The following is an 11,058-nucleotide window of genomic DNA, read 5'->3' as shown; positions in this document are numbered from 1 at the left end:
CTAAGGCCTCCGCATCCGGATAGTCGACGATTTCATTTTTCTTTGTAAGGAACCGAGTCCAGAATTGCCTGGCCGACTCTTCTGGCTGCTGAATTATGTGGCTTAAATCATCGGCGTCTGGTGGTCGCACATAAGTGCCCTGAAAGTTGTCGAGGAATGCGGCTTCCAGATCTTCCCAACAGCTGATGTAGTCCGCTGGCAAGCTGTTAAACCAATGCCGCGCTGGTCCTTTGAGCTTTAGTGAGAGGTATTTGATGGCGTGTAAGTCATCGCCGTGGGCCATGTGGATGTGGAGGAGGAAATCCTCAATCCATACTGCGGGATCTTTTGTGTCGTCGTATGATTCAATATTTACAGGTTTGAAACCTTCTGGGAATTGATGTTCCATTACTTCGTCTGTCAAGCATAAGGGGTGTGCGGCGCCTCTGTATTGGGCTATATCGCGACGCAGCTCGAATGGGTCTTGCCCGCTATGTTTGGCCCGGCCGGATTTGCTTTTACTGTCTCCGGCATGACGTTTGTCGCCTCGCAGAGTGGTGCGCCCTCGTGATCCATAGATCGATCTTGAATGCTTTGCCTTGTCCTCCAATATGTCTCGCAGGTCTGGCGTATCTCCCCATGCCTTTTTATTTCAATGGCGTTGGGGTGGAGGCTGAGCTTTTGGCTGGAATGCCTCTCTATCGCGGCCACGAGGTGGCCGATCAGCCATATCATACGCTTCTTCCTCCAGTCGGGGTAGTAACCTGTGCCTTGGGTAACTCTTGGAAGGACGCTCGAGTTTATATTCCTCGGCCGCGAGGACTTCAGTCCATTTGTCAGCTAGCAGATCTTGATCAGCTTGAAGCTTCTGGTGCTTTTTCTTCAGGCTATTTGCTGTGTCCATAAGCCGGCGCTTGAAGCGCTCTTGTTCGACGGGATCCTCTGGTATGATGAATTCATTGTCGCCGAGGCTTGCCTCGTCTTCGGAAGGGGGCATGTGATCATCCTCCTCTTCTCCATCTGCCGCTCTCTCAGGAGAGCAGGCTCCTTCATCCTCCTGCTCTAAATCTTGCTGGAGGGGATTGTTGTTGTCTTCGGCACTATCCGGACTGTTATTATCTCCTGTGCCGGTATCACCACTTTTGCTTTGGCGGGACTTAGAGCGGCGCCGCTGACATTGGCGCTTGGGTTGCTTCTTGGAGGGGTCATCCTCCGCTATCTCATCGCCATTGCCTTTGTTGGGCGTATCAACCATGTATATGTCATATGACGAGGTGGCTTTCTAGTGTCCTATAGGTGTTGATTCATGTTCGTCTCCTACATCGTCATCCATACCGTCGATGTCTTCAGAGTCGAAGTCGAGCATGTCGGTTAAATCATCGACAGTGGCTACGAAGTGGGTGGTGGGTGGGCGTCGAATTTCTTCATCGTCCGCATCCCAATTCTGTTGGCCATAATCTGGCCAAGGCTCTCCTGACAAAGAGAGAGACCTCAGTGAATTCAGAATGTCACCAAAGGGCGAGTGCTGAAAGATATCCACGGCGGTGAATTCCATGACCGGCGCCCAATCGGATTCGATTGGCAGCGGCGCGGAGGGTTCGGAGTCAAAAAAAGAGTCCGGCACCTTGGAGTCACGGGCTGCGCAGAGGATTATGCTGGTGTTTGGCTCGATCGCCATTGAGACTGCAGCCCCTGAGGCGGTGTCTAACCACCCGTCCTCGATTGGCGCAGTTGGCTCCGAGCTAAGGGTCGGAGCTGATGCGGGCGCGGCCTCTGGGGTACTGTTCGGCGGAAGAGCTAGGTCATACCCATCGTGACAGTGCAACGCGCCCGGCTGTGGCTCGAATCCGTCGAAGATCAAGTCTCCACGGATGTCGGCCATGTAGTTCAATCTTCCAAATCTGACCTAATGGCCAGGGGCCTAGCTTTCAATCTGCTCCAGATGGCCAAGCGAATTAGCCCGCAGTGCAAAGCCGCCGAATACGAAGATCTGTCCGGGGTGAAAAGTCTCACCCTGGACCGCATCTCTATCGATGATAGTAGGAGCCCTCAAGCCTAACGGCGACGACACAGAGGAACTCTCAATGAAAGCACCAATGTCGGTGTCAAAACCGGCAGATCTCGGGTAGGGGGTCCCGAACTGTGCGTCTAGGCCGGATGGTAACAGGAGGCAGGGGACACGATGTTTTACTCAGTTTCGGGCCCTCTTGATGGAGGTAAAACCCTACGTCCTGCTTTATTAATATTGATGATATGGGTAGTACAAGAGTAGATGTACCACGAGATCAGAGAGGCTAAACCCTAGAAGCTAGCCTATGGTATGATTGTATGTTATGGTTGTTGTCCTACGGACTAAAACCTTTCGGTTTATTTTGACACCGGAGAGGGATAGGGTTACACAAGGTCGGTTACAAAGGAGGAGATATCCATATCCGTACTGCCTAGCTTGCCTTCCACGCCAAGTAGAGTCCCATCCGGACACGAGACGAAGTCTTAAATCTTGTATTTTCATAGTCTAACAGTCCGGCCAACGGAGATAATCCGACTGTCCGAAGACCCCCTAATCACGGACTCGCTCACTCGTCTTCGGGGGATCTTCTTCCCGAGATGGAGTGCGAAACGCCTCCCCCGGACTCCCTGGCTCAAGAAGCGGGCGACCCCGAAGTATCATCACGGAGAGTTTCTCCGGATCCGGCAAGGCCAGAAGATAATCCCATGGTCACCCGAAGCCCTCAGTATCCGGCTCTTGAAGAGAGCAATCAAAAGAGTCCGGCACCATCTGGTATGCGGTCGGACGTACTGAAGGGTCTGCTAGAGCGAGCGACTATATCAGAAGAGCATCGTACATTAATGTGTACGGTGATTGAAAGGATTTCGTCCGCCGAAAACGGGTTGCATGAAGCCTTTATGAGTCTACTGACGGGCTTTGAGGTACGTGAAATGGTATACATTTGTGATGGTATCGCACATTTTTAGGTGTGCGCTGTGTAGATAGTAGCCCCTGAGACTCTGGTTGTCGTCGACAACGGCGGCGATCAGAGGATCGTAATCCCAGGAAATAAACAGTCCGCCTTTATGTGCAGGTGGCTGGAGCTCCGGTGGCTAGCCGGACTTATGGGGTTGCCGAACTAAAGCGGCAACTAGATGCGGCGGATGCCGACATCGAGCTTGTTAACAAGCGGCTTGACAAGGCACAAGGTAGGTGATACTTATAGTGAATGTCACATAGTAAGAGCAGCGTGATGCCAGTATCTTTAATATGTTGTGACTATAGATGCAACTGCCACCGTGGAGGCCCTGCGGGTGGAGCAGGAAGTAGTAATGCGGCCGCTTGGAAGGCGGCCAAAGGGTTGAGAGCCGAGAAGGCTGCGCAGAGCAAGAGTAAAGAGAAAATGGCCAAAATGGTTGTGAAGTTAAAAGACACTGCCGACCACTGCCAGTTTTTTGAAGAAGAAATCCGGGCGAAGGCTACGGACCTCGAAAAGGCCACAATGGCGACCAAAGACACCCGCTCTGCAATGAGAGCAAAGAAGGAGGAACTACGTGAAGCCGGGGATATTGTGGCTGGGAAGCCCTTTATGCTGCGGAGGAAGTTCCGCGATCCGTGGTATGCCCCTCTGGATCGGCTGTGGAGTTCATCCGACGCATATCTGGACTTAGCGGCGAGCGCTGTCGATGCGGCCGAATACTTCTGAGATCAAACAGATCGTGAAGTGGACAAGCTGTTCTGGTCGCAAATCAACGTTCCAGAGCGTCGTCTTCCATTGACTGGTCAGCTTGCCGAATGGGCCGAACTCAATAGATTGTCCAGACTCACCATGAGGTCTGTCGTGGATCATCTGTGGCCGGAAAGGCCGAGGCCGAACAACTATTTTAGCTTGGTGCAGTAGTTCCTTGGTACGGTGCCACGCATCAATGCGATGAAGAGGTCGGCGTGCATAGAAGGCTCGCGGATGGCCCTTGCCTGTGTCAAAACATACTAGCCGGAGATGGATGACATCACTTTCGCGGCACAGGGTTCGGCCATAGGCCGAGTGGCTGTCGAGCACTATTTTGAAGAACTTCTTGAGGGCGCTCGTACGATAGAGGCCCAGTGCTCGAAGAATGTTATGTTTGAGTGACATGTATTCCCATTGTAAAAACCACGTTGTATTGAATTTATCAAGGTTGTATTTATACTTTTGCCCGGAAGTAATATGATCCCTCTTGTGCGGCCGTTTATGTATATATGTATATAACTGAAAGATTTCAGTCGTCGGCTTCAGCTCCCACGCATATAATGCGGGGGTGTTCGTAGAAGACGTGTGTTCACAATTAGTCCAACGTCTTGGTCCTATTAAGGAGGTGATAGCGCAGCGAACTAGACAACCAGACTATAATGCTTTAACACTTTCACTTAGCCAGAGGAGTTTGACAGTGGGGCTACTATATAGCCCCTGGTGGCTCCGCACTCACCCTAATTCGGGGTGTGTACATGCCTGGCCAGGAAACAATCCTTCTTTCAGGCGGAGGAATTCTAAGATTCCGTTAGATCATCGAGTGGTTGACCAGTCTCATGCTATATCATGATAGTCAGTTTTCGGCTTTCTCTACTGAGGTGCTCGTCCGGATGAACCAGGGCACAATCGCAGTAGTTCTCCTGGTGCCGCCTTAGCCGATAGAGCGGAACGTAAGGCAGCAAAACACAGGAGCCGGGCAAACCCAACATTTGACCAAATACATGATTCGGAGCTGATGCATATAAGGCCAAACTCGCGACGTCGAACACTCCCTAAGATATTCGGTCTTTATGGTGTAAACTGGGCCTAAACAGTGCCCTTTGTAAGAAGCCCCTAGTGTCCAGGTACATGCATTATTCTGACGTGGCCACATGCCAAGACGTCAGCATCCTTCTCAATTGTATTGAGAATTCGAGGGATGTGCATCAACAAGAGACAGTAAAAAAGGTCGACGCATGGTCTTAATCTCTAAAGAATCCTTGGAACGGGTCCCTGCTGCACGTCTGCGCCTGTGTCTCCGTTGTGCCGTATCCTGGACGGGTGTAGCACGATGGTCATCTGTAATAGAGAGGAACTTAGGTGAAAAGTTGTCGTGCAAAAAGGTAGGTTTAAAGAAACCATGTACAATTCAAGATGAGTAAAAATTGCCACTTGTCTACGCGTGTTGAGCCCCTGGTTTTTGTAATAAGGTTGTGGCCATCAAACCTGTATGAATTACGTATAGCTGCGCCGGACTCGTCTAACCTTGTCCGTGGTCTTGACGACCTATCGAATGCTTTAGTTGGTGAGGCCGTTTTAGTGTGCGGCTGCCAAGGCAGCCGCACTCTCTTCGGCGCGCAGGGATCGCTCAATATTTCCATTTACTGTAATGATGCCATGTGGACCGGACATCTTAAGTGTGAGCGAAGCGTAGTGCGCTATTGCATTAAAGCAAGCGAAAGCTTCGCGCCGAGTAGTGCTTGATAGCCACTTTGGAACGGAGCAATGTGGAAGGTTAAATTTTCGCTATGGAAGTTATCGGGGAAGCCAAATATAACCTCTAGTAGCAGGGAGCCCGTGCAATGAGCCCCTGGGCCTGGCGTTACTCCTTTAAAGGTAGTATTGCTGTGGCAAATTTTTGTTGGGTCTATCCCCATTTTGCGGACTGTGTCCTAATATATCAGGTTTAGACTGCTGCCACCGTCCATCAGGACTCGTGTGAAGTGGTATCCGCCAATTATTGGATCTAATACCAAGGCAGCCCATCCTGCGCGCCGGATACTTGTCGAGTAATCCTGATGGTCAAAGGTGATCGGTTGAGACGGCCAGTGGCAGAACTCCGCAGTGATAGGCCCTTGGGCATATTTATCTGGGAGTGCTGCTTTGTTTCTCCCCTTTATCACGTGTAACACGTTTACTGTTTTGACTTCTAGTGGAAATTTCTTCTGTTCCCCAGTGCTTTGCTGGTGAGGCTCATTGTGGGTGTCAAAACCGGCGGATCTCGAGTAGGGGGTCCCGAACTGTGCGTCTAGGCCGGATGGTAACAGGAGGCAGGGGACACGAAGTTTTACCCAGGTTCGGGCCCTCTCGATGGAGGTAAAACCCTACGTCCTCCTTGATTAATATTGATGGTATGGGTAGTACAAGAGTTGATCTACCACGAGATTAGAGAGGCTAAACCCTAGAAGCTAGCCTACGGTATGATTGTTGATGTGTATGTTGTCCTACGGACTAGAACCCTCCGGTTTATATAGACACCGGATAGGGTTAGGGTTACATAGAGTCGGATACAATGGTAGGAGATCTGAACATCCGTATCGCCAAGCTTGCTTTCCACGCGAAGCAAAATCCCTTCCGGACACGGGACGGAGTCTTCAATCTTGTATCTTCATAGCCCAGGAGTCCGGCGGAAGGTATAGTTCGGCTATTCGAACACCCACTAATCCAGGACTCCCTCAGTAGCCACTGAACCAGGCTTCAATGATGACGAGTCCGGCGCGCAGATTGTCTTCGGCATTGCATGGTGGGTTCCTCCTCCAAGTACTTCATAGAAGATTTTGAACACGAAGATAGTGTCCGGCTCTGCAAAATAAGTTTCCACATATTACCCTAGAGAGAATAACAATATTAACACAAATCTAATCTGCTGACGTATTCCGTGGTGCGACACGCCACGGCCGAGCCTTTATCCAAATCATTTCATTATCCCACCTCAGCGTGTTATGCGAGGCAGTTTCCTCGGTACGTCTTGTCAAAGCAGAGATCGTGTCCCTTTATTCCGAGATTCTCATCAATACGTGTGTGGGTAACCCAACCACTTCTAGGACTCCTAGATCATAGGCAAGTCCAAACTGACACAGGGAGGACGCTTGATATCCACCCTCTTTATAAAGGGGCAAAGCTTTTACTTTTCCCTCCCGTGCTCAATCGAATCCTTCCTCCGCCTCAAGCTCAAACGCCCAAAGCTCAGGTCAGGTGCTCCGAACCTTCAGTCATGTCTGGATCCAGCCTTCAAGGACGATGGATTCCCTCCTCCGTCACGGAAGAAGACATCAAAAAGTTGAGGGAGGCCAGGTATCTAACCGTCGAAATATTGCATCGGCTGCCTCCCCGGGGGCAGGCCGTCCCCTCTCCCAACCCAACGAGAGCGTTGTGTTCGTCCCCCACTTCCTCCGGGGTCTAGGTTTTGCACTGGATCCTTTCGTTAGGGGCTTGATGTTTTATTATGGGCTAGATTTCCACGATCTAGCTCCAGACTCCTTCCAGCATATCACGACTTTTGTTGTCGTATGCGAGGCCTTCCTCCGGGTTACCCCCCACTTTGGCTTATGGCTCAAGACCTTTGAAGTAAAGCCGATAGTGATCGAAGGGCAACATGCAGAGTGTGGAGGCGCCTCAGTACGCAAGATGACGGGAGCTCCATGGCCCGAAGGTTCCATCCCAGAGGTGTCTCCATTGTGGCAACAGGAGTGGTTCTACATCACGACTCCTAGAAGTGCCAAGTTGGCGGCCGCCCCTGTTTTTCGCTCGGGCCCTCCACCACGACTGATGTCATGGATCAGCAGAGGACTGAGCTGGGGTCCAGCCAAGGACGTGCCTTTACTGCAAAGCCGCATTCGAGATCTCTTCAATGGAGATCTCAGTTTGGTCGCAGTAATACAAGTTATGCTGGTTCGTCAAGTCCAGCCTTGCAAACGTCGACCCCTTCGCTTGTGGGAGTTCAATTCCGAGGGTCCGGGTGTCATTCAAAATTTTCTCGGCCTGACGCACGAGGATATGTATAAGTCATTCTTCGGACCTCAAGTAGAGTGTCCGGAAATCACCGAGGACGTGGGCCTAAGCAGTAACCGCGCCGCCGAACAGGTAAAGAATCTTCCGGCCGAACATATTATCTTTCCTTCATTACGAAGTTATTTATGAGAGTTTGCTTTTTCGACCAGGACTGGCTACCAAAGGCGAAGTTGATTCGGTGTTCGGCCCCCCTCCCTGAGGGTTTGGAGAATCCGGTATTGGGAAATATGCTCCAGACCGCACCTTGCCCGGATCCCTTGAAGGAAGATACTGTGGACGGTAATGCGGGCGGACGCGGGCCCCCAACGCTGCCTATTTTAACCGAGGGAGCGAGCGTCTCCATGAAGGAAGACGACCGGAAGAGGAAAAGGACTGGGCCCGGGAATTCGGAAGCCGAAGCTTCCAAACGGGAGAAGAAATCTTCCACCGGGGGCCCTCCCTTGGGGGGCGGTGCTGCCGCAGAAAGTCTGCGGGGGGATCAATTCTCCCGGGAGTCGTAAGTGACCCGAAAACTTTAATAGTACAGATATGCCATCTTTTTCTTTTGAGAAAATAACCACCGCATATATTTGTGCAGTTCGGGCCTTAGCCCTCTCAAATGAGCTCGTCTTCAGGGGATCTTCTTCCAGAGATGATGGAGAGAGAGACGCCTCCTCCGGACTCCTCCGCTCCGGAAGCGGGCGACCCTGAAGTGTCGTCGCGGAGGGCCTCTCTGACTGCAGAGGGGCCAGAAGGTGATCCAATTGATCCCCTAGGCTCCCAGTGTCCGGCTCCCGAAGAGGGTAGACAGAAGAGTCTGGCGCCGTCTAGCGTGCGATCGGACGTTCTGAGGGAGTTGGTGGGGCGAGCGGCCATCTCAGATGATCAACGTGTGCTGATGAATATGGTGATGGAGAGGATATCGTCCACCGAAAGCGGATTGCATGAAGCTTTTATGAGTCTACTGACAGGCTTTGAGGTACGTAAAAAGGAATGTGTAATAGTCCTGCACATGTTAGGTGTGCCCTGTGTAGATAGTAGCCCCTGAGACTCTGCTTGTCGTCAGAAACGATGACGAACGGAGGATCATAAACCCAGGTAATAACCATACTGACTTTATGTGCAGGAGATGGAAGCTCCGGTGGCCAGCCGGAATAGCCAGTTTGCCCAATTAGAACGGCAGTTGGATGCGGCAGATGCCGACATCGAGCTTGTTAATAGAAGGCTTGACGAGGCGTAGGGTAAGTATCCTTGTCTGGTAAACGCCACATAGGAAGAGTATGATGCCAGTGTTTTTAACATGTTATGACTATAGATGGAGCTGCCACTGTTGAAGCCTTGCGGGCGGAACTTGCCCGAGCCAAGGAACAAGCAAGATTGGGTAATGCGGCTGCTTTGAAGGCGGCCGAGGAGTTGCGGGCCGAGAAGGCCGCACATGGCGAGAGCCGGAAGAAGATGGCCAATATGGTCATAGAATTAAAAGCCGCCGTAGACCATTGCCGGGCTCTTGAAAAGGAAAACTAGGCGAAGGCATCGGCCCTTGAGAAGGCTGCTCTAACGGGAAAAGGCCTCCGATCTGCTATGAGGGCAAAGAAGGGGGAACTGCGGAAAGCCGGGGATATTGTAGCCGGGAAGTCCTTTATGCTGCAGAGGAAGTACGGAGATCCACGGTATGCCCCTCTGGATCGGCTGTGGAGTTCAGAGGATGCGTATATGGATTTGGTGGTGAGCGCTGCCGATGCGGCCAAGTACTTCCAGAGTCAGCCGGACCGTGAAGTAGACCAGCTATTTTGGAAGCAATTCCTTTCTCCCGAGCGTCCACTTTAATTGATGGACCAATTAGTCGAATGGGCCGAACTAAATAGGTCGTCCGGACTCTCCATGAGGTCTGTTGTGGATCAACTATGGCCCGGAAGGTCAAAACCGAGCAGCTATTTCAGCATGGTACAACAGGTCCTTGATGTGGTGCCGTGCATAAATGCGATGAAGAGGTCGGCGTGCATAGAAGGCGCACAGATGGCCTTAGCCCGTGCTAAAGCATACTGGGCAGAGATGGATGCTACCACTGTTGCAGCGCAGGATTCGGCCATAGGTCGAAGGGCTGCTGAGCACTACTTTGAGGAAGTTCTTGAGGGTGCTCGTTTGATAGAGACCCAGTGCTCAAAAAATATTATGTTTGAATGACATGTAATCTCATTGTAAGCGAAATGCTTTTTAAATTTTTATGAGGCTACTTTTATACTTTTGCCTGAAAGTAATGTGATGCCTCCTGGGCGGCCGTTTACGTATACATGTGTATCACCTGAAAGATTGCAGTCGTCGGCTTCAAACCCCACGCATATAATGCGGAGGTGTTCGCAGAAACACGCGTTCACACTTAACCCAACGTCTTGGTCCTGTTAAGGAGGTGATAGCGGAGCGAGCGAGGCAACCGGACTATAATGCTTTAACACTTTCACTTAGCCATAGGAGTTTAACAGTGGGGCTACTAGATAGCCCCTGGTGGCTCCGCAATCTCCCGATCCCGGGGTGCGTATATGCTTGGCCGGAAAGCGGCCCTTCGTTAAGGCGGAAGAATTCTAACATTCCCATGGGTCATCGAGCGGTTGACCAGTCTCACGCTATACCATGACAGTTAGTTTTCGTCTTTCTCTACTGAGCTACTCATCCGGATGAACTAGGGCACAATCGCAGTAGTTCTCCTGGTGCTACCTTAGCCGGTAAAGCGGAACGTAAGGCACCAAAACACAGGAGCCGGGCAAACCCAACATTTGACCAAAGACAATGATTCGTAGCTGATGCATATAGGGCCAAACTCGCGACGCCGAACACTCCCTAAGGTATTCGGTCTTTGTGATATAAACCGGGCCTGAAGAATGGCCTTTGTAAGAAGCCCCTTGTGTCCAGGTACATGCATTGTTCTGGCGTGGCCACATGCCAAGACGTCAGCATCCTTCTCAACGGTGGATATGTATCAACAATAGACAGTAAAAAAGGTTTACGCAGGGTCTTAATCTAAAAAGAATCCTTGGGCCGGGTCCCTGCTTTACGTCTGCGCCTGTGTCTTCGTTGTGCTGTATCCTGGACGGGTGTACCATGATGATCATCTGTAAAAGAAAGGAATTAAGGTAAAAAGGTTGTCGTGCAAAAGGATAGTTTTCTAAAGAAACCATGTATAATTCAAGATAAGAAGAGATCGCCACTCGTCTACGCGCGTTGAGCCCCTTGTACTTTTGAAAGATAGGGGTGTGACCTTTCATTTGATATGAGTAGCGGCGCCGGACTCGGTTATTTGTGTCCGAGGTCTTTACGACCTATTGGATGATTTTGC

The sequence above is a fragment of the Triticum urartu genome, chromosome 7A (assembly GCF_056163025.1).
Source record: "Triticum urartu cultivar PI428250 chromosome 7A, HENAU_Tu73, whole genome shotgun sequence".
In the NCBI taxonomy this organism is placed as follows: Eukaryota; Viridiplantae; Streptophyta; class Magnoliopsida; order Poales; family Poaceae; genus Triticum; species Triticum urartu.
The sequence above is the reverse complement of the archived record's forward strand: the minus strand, read 5'-3'. Positions refer to the sequence as shown.